This window comes from Equus caballus, chromosome 25, assembly GCF_041296265.1.
Source record: "Equus caballus isolate H_3958 breed thoroughbred chromosome 25, TB-T2T, whole genome shotgun sequence".
Taxonomy (NCBI): domain Eukaryota; kingdom Metazoa; phylum Chordata; class Mammalia; order Perissodactyla; family Equidae; genus Equus; species Equus caballus.
In genome coordinates, this window is record NC_091708.1 from 17,354,618 (window position 1) to 17,361,393 (window position 6,776).

Consider the following 6,776-nt stretch of genomic DNA (forward strand, 5'->3'; position numbering starts at 1 on the left):
GGTAAAGGGCACTCCACAGCCACTGATTATATTTTTTTCTCTTGAATGGTTTCAATAAACGTTGTTATTGTGTTAAACTGAATTAATACAGTTCTGAAGGTAAGATGTGTACATATCTGAATAATTAGAAAGCACATATAAGTGCAATCTGAGACAAATAACGTTCTATATACAAAAGTTGTAAAGGCACATTTCATCACAGTGTGGTACCCAGATTGTGTCCCAATTCTGGACCTATCACTTTGTAGATATGTATTCTTGCAACATGCTTTATTTTCCAAATATCATATTTTCATTGTTTCTAAATTTTTATCTGTTTAAACCTAAACATATGCTGGAAATAAAATAGACGCTCAATAAATTTTAATCACCTTCTTACTCTAAAACAATTACCTTCTATTATTAACTTGGAAAATCACACTGAACTGGTAATTACCTCCCACAATATATCACATAGGTCATGGCCTGGAAATAAAAACATTGACACAAAAAGAACAAAATTAATTTTCACAATTAAGTAAGAGATTTAGAGTTTCCAGGAGGATCTGAGGAAGGGTAAGGGGTAGGCAGCACCTCAGAAAGAGGGGAAAAAGATGAAGATGATGTAATTGGCAGACCATCACATCATGTTGTTGGTTACATCAGTGTTGATGGCTAGAGAGAATTATTGAAAGAATTTTTAAGAACATACTTGAACTTTTTGCTATTTAGTAATGTCATATAGTATCCTTCAATAAAATAATTCCCAATGCTCAGTAAAATTCACAACTACGTACAGCCTTGGACAGTAATTTTGTTAAGAGTTACAAAATAAAGGGTGCTCCACTAAAGAAGTACACCACAGTGACCACCAGTGATAACTCACAGGCATGGCTTAATCCAACAACTGTTAATTCACCAGGAGTAAGAACTCAATCCAAATATGTGAGCTTCCTGGACCACCTTTTCTGGAGAGAATTGGGTAATAATAAACTATCACTAAAAATAATAGCAAACACTTAGAGAGTATTAAACACATAACAGACACTGTTATATACAACACAAAAACTACTCTGAAACAGATAATATTAGCATATAGATAAGGAACCTAAGGCACTGTCACACAGGTTACAAGTGGAACAGCCAGGATTTGAACTATGACTCTTCATCTCTAGAGCCTGTGCTCTTAACCTCTACTTCACAAGACTTCTCTGTACTGATTCAGGTTCCTAATAGAGGTGAATGAGATTTCAATTTTTCCCCAGATAATATATGACTTATACCAACTTGGATCTTTTTCTCTTTTACTCAATAAACATGGGGAAATAGGTAGCCAGAAGTACAAAACCATTGTACTCCATTTTCCCCCAATAGGTTAGGGGTCACCTTTTTCTTCTTTCTCAATTGCTTCGGACAGTCTAGTCCATTTCCGATGGTCCAGCAGGAATAAGATTATAGATTTCTGAAACAGTTTATACTACACCTATTTTACGTTTATTTCATCCTGAGATTTGTATCTTTTCAAGTGATATGTAAGTGATATTATTTGTTCATGATGGGTCAATATACATAGTATTTTCCAATTAGATAATTATTATAGCTTCTACACCATTTTTCACTGTATTTCATTCAAAAATGGTAAAAGGACCTGTATTAGACTTTGCAATTACTATTACATTGCTGAGACTGTTCCTGAGGACTCCACAACATAACATTTCACAGGTGGTGTTTATTTGATACATGACATTAGACAAAGCAGAAAAAATGGGCAAAAACAACATGCCCAACATGTCTGGATTGTGTTTCACTTGTGAATTTAAGCAAGTTTTCAGTGGCTTTGGCAGTTAAAATAAGGCAAGGCTTTTGTCACTGCTGAAGGTTTATTTTAGTTTGTTTAGAAATTCATTTCACTTACCTTGGAGGTAATGAGTCAGCGTTTCTAGCCAAGACAGACAAAGGGTCATACCAAGTCTAGGAAACTGCATAGAATGTACATATACTCTTTCTGTGTCTTTGACTCTCGATAACAAAAATTTTCATAGTGATGTATACTAAAAATCCTAAAATTTATTAAACAGCTATTATGTGTCAGGAATTATGAGCCTTATCACAGGACTCTCCTTCTCTTCTTAAATTGTCTTAACATATTTTCCTGATCTACCCCAAAAATACACTCCGTATTCTGCTCTTTTTTCTCCCTGCTCTGATTTCATTAACATAATCTTATTCTTCTTTGATCTGATTTAATGTTTTCATTAAAAAATGATTGTTGATTAGTTAATCACTCTTTTCTCCCTACCTCTCAGGAGTCAGCCTGCCTGAGAGAGTACCTCTAGACTGTGAGTTCAATAAGGGTAAGCTCTGCCTCTCTTCATTGAGGGAGATGAGGAGCCTAAAGCTTCAATTGAGGTGTGTACTGCTGGACCTTATTCAAATGGTCTGGGGACTACACTGGTGGATTTGGACAAACAGTAGTGACCTTTGCAGTATGAGAACTTGACATTTAATTGTGTATATGTAGCTTTACCTTCTATCACAGGAGATGCTGAAGCTGAATGCAATCTCCCTTAGGCATTGTTGAACAAAACAACTTGTCCTGCTTTTTCTAAAGCTGCTGATTTGAATGAGTGCCACAGAGGAACTGTGTGCGAGCTTCTAGCTTTAACTTGTCAGCGCCCCTTGGTAAGCACACTAGATCGGCTACCCCAAATTCCATTTGGGATAAGAAGTCAGGTAGGGAACAGGAAATATTCACCTTATATGCAAATGGTTATTCCTGGACACAATAACCAGGGTCATATGTGGTCTCAAGTTAATTCTAAATTATGTCTGAGACCCAAACATGAGTTTTCCCATGGAAAGGTGTTACATTTCATCAAAACATAAAAAGAAAAGAAATGGTGGCTCTTATTGCAAAAATATGCCAATTTCTTAAGTCAAGTTAGTTAAAATACCCATGAAATTACTACAAACCCAAATGATAAGAAAGTAATTTAAAAGGCCTGAAATTGGAGCATTGCCTCTGGAAATCAAGTTTGCAAATAAATCAGCATAGAAGTAGAGTGGATTCTGTCTTACTGTCAGAATGAAAACAAAATAAAGGAAGAGGGAAAATAATTAAGCTAAAAGCGGAGAGAGATTTCCTTAACAGAAAGTGAGGAAACATTAAGAGACAGATTGGATACATATGAAATGAAAAATGAGATACTGATGGCCAGAATAGGAAAATAAAAGGAAAATATAGGTTACTCACATTTAACTATCTTTAAGGAAGACAGTAGACAACGTGTCTTAATTGTTAGCACGGTCCACAATTAAGAAGGCAGCACATTCTCAGGGCAGCTCTCATTTCGTGCAAACATAGGATTCAAAAGGTGAGTGGAAATTAAGTGGTTTGATTATACCAGATTTTTTTCACTCTTTAGAAGACAATTTTCACATGTGGATTTTTTTTCACTTCAGATATGTTAAATAAAGCACCATATCAAACATCAAATGTTGAAGTCAATTTAGTATAAAAAGGTCATGGATTCTGAAATAGACTGTTGTTTTGATGATGATAAATATTACATTGTTTTTTCTCTATTCATGATCCATCACTCAGATATCATTGTGTCTCTGCAAAGATCTTTAATACCATTGGATTTATGTTCTGGAACATAAATTTTCCTGGGAAAGTTGCTAGGAGCTGAGATTTGACTCTTTTAGTATTTAGGACTATGGGGCTGGTGCTATAATAATTTTATTTCTTATTAGTTAAACTCTTAGAAGTAATATTCAAAAGACACTTGGCATTGGATTTAAACAACTTCTGCTGTCCTAAACAACTTAGCACCTCTCCACAGAGAAACACCTCAGATCGGAACTGCTGTTTGAGGCCCAGCTTTACCAAGACTTCTCCAAATTAATCCATCATTTGAATCCACCAGTCATTTGCTAAAGTTACAACAATGTGTAACTTTATTGAAGTTTTTGGCAATTGTTGCCAATGCCAAGATTGCTCAGTTAAGCTGAAACCAAATTCTTTCACAGAAATTGAGAGATGATAAATGTTCACTGTTCTTTGAAACAACTAAGATTTGGTATAACTTGTGATTCAGCAATAGGAAGTGAAGTATAGAGCAAAAGATTTACATAAAACCTTTGGCTTGCAATCCCAATGTTCTGCTTTGGTGAGCTAGGCTGGACCATGTTGTGAAATTTTTTACCCAAACTTCAGATCTTCAATTCTAAAACAATGCAGTTAAAAGGCCTGCTAGAATTCTAACCCCTCATGTAAGTCTTGGATCATAAAATCTGTATAAATTTACACAAGGAGAAACAACAAACTGCAACAAACCATTCCACTCAGATTCTATCCTTGTTCATCCCCAGTCTTAAATATTATTTTAATATTTTCTCACTGCTGCGAATGAGATATTTTATTCCACATTATTCTTCTTACTATCACTCTGGCACAAAAGAAATCTATGGTATTTGTGCATTTATTTCACCACAAAACACTTCACTGAAACAGGTATTATTTCTGATAGTTGTTCAGCTCATTATCATATGATTTTTTAATGTAGATTATCCTAATACCTGCAGCATGGGAAAAAAAAGCACTCTCCCCATACTTACATCTTATGTAATTTTCCTGTAATTGCATTGCCTAGCACTCCAAGAACAGATATAAATAATAATAATAATAAAGATGACAGTTGGAAATAGTTTTGTTGTAAGCTTTAATGTGGACACCTTTAAGGTCCATTGTTACAAGGCACTGCGTGCTTACTTGACCTGTTTCACTTTGCTTATGTCATCTATAGTTCATTTTTGTAAAGTTTGAAAATAATCTTAACTCCTGTAATTTCATCAGTGGGCTTTTCAGAATCTCTGCTTTGCCTAATTATCCCTTTCCCTGTTAGATGCTGGGACTAGAAGAATGAAACACATGGGACATCATACAATATCTCCATTATAAAAGAAGTCCATCAGTGTTTCTCTTCTTTTCCATTCCTGTTTATGTCTAATGTTAATTTCACCCTGTCAAAGCACAGCAGGCAATTGTGACTTAATATCTGCTGGGTTTTGATTTTACTCTTAAGTATTTCAGAAGCAAAACAAGTCATCAGAATGATAGAAAGTACTGAATTTTATACTGTTAGTCTCTTGTCTTTTTCATTGATATTTTAATAGAAGATTGCTAAAAATTTAAATGGAACATGAGCTGGATACCTCACTAAAATATCCTATTCCAAGATATTAGTAATTTCTAAGCCGTTAATCCACTCACAGCAATCCAGCTCCTATATTCCTTGGCCAGAAAGTGCCAATGCTAACCATGTTCTTCTAAAAACACTCTTGATATCGAAGCTGAAGTGAGTTCGCTCCTCGTTGTACAGCAAGCCAGTCTCTGACACAGGGCGTAGTGGAAGAAAGTAGGAATTTTATTATTGCACAGCACTGAGCAAGGAGAGAGGGCAGCGAACGCTGAAATCCCAAACTCCCCAAAAAGCTAAAAGGAAAGGTTTTTATTTGGGATTTTAGGTAGGTGAGGAGGAGCATATGGCCCTGCTGGTCAGCAGGTTTCCCACCAGCCTGTATCTCTTTGTGGGGAGGAGATAATAAATCCAAGTGCTTATCCGTGGCACTGTCTGTCTCCATGGAGGATAGTGGATTCTGGAGCCAGGAAGCCAAGGAGTAAGAAGGGAATAAGTGTTTTGGTTTTAACCCCATAGATGCTGTGTTTAATGCAGGGAAACTGATATCAGGGTCAGTATCACTCTCATCCTTACACACTCTAAAACAATAGTATTGTGATATATTTGTATTATGCTGATTGTTCCTTTCCATTTCCATTGTCACCTCCTACTCCTTCAGTTGATCTTTAAAAGTTGAAACATTTCTAGTCCTTTTTTGTCTCCCCTTTTCTCTTCCCCTCCTCCATTCCCTACTATATAAATACTCTTAAAAGGAGATCCTATCCAGTCCCACGCTTTGAACTGCCTTCATTACTATCTCTTATATATCCATCTTGGGCATTGAGCTCTCTCTTAAACACCAGATCTGAATATTCTGGTTCCTCAAGTTCCTTAATTTGTTGCCTTATAGGTACTCCAAAGTAAAAATGCCCCAAGTTAAATTTTTTATGTTCTTTTCCAAACCTGGTACTTTCTTTCAATATCCTCTATCAGAACTTACAACTACTCTCCAATGATGTGTTCATTTGAATGTCATTATTTATTTCTCCTTCAAACACATTTCCCTAATCTGCCCCCACATCTCTCTCACATTTATTTACTTCTTTGCAGACCTATTGCCGTCATCCTAGTCCAAGCACCAACACACATCACACATGGACAAAACAGCCTCCATCTTCCTGCTTATACTCCAGTGCCTTTCCACACACTTCTCCCCAGTGGTAGGCAGAAATGTGATAGGATTTTTAGTACAAATCTAACTGTAATCTTCATGATTAAATTACTAAATGGTTTTTAATTTTTGTAGGCTGAAAAAAATATGGCTTTCAAGATCTCTCGAGTTCTTACACCTACCTCTCTCTCACATCTTTCGACTCCTTCACTGATTCACCACAATTCAGCTATGACAGATCAATTTTTGTTTCCTGAATGCAGCATATTTTCCCTCACAGTTAAAATATTTTATCAGGGTGAGCTCCCATGACATTTTCTGCTTACATGGTTTCTTGTATGTTTCTCTTTATACCATTTGGTGTACTTTACTTGGCTTTTTAATCTGTCTCTTTGTCACTAATTGAATTTCATTCCACTACATTTTAAACATTTGACTTAATT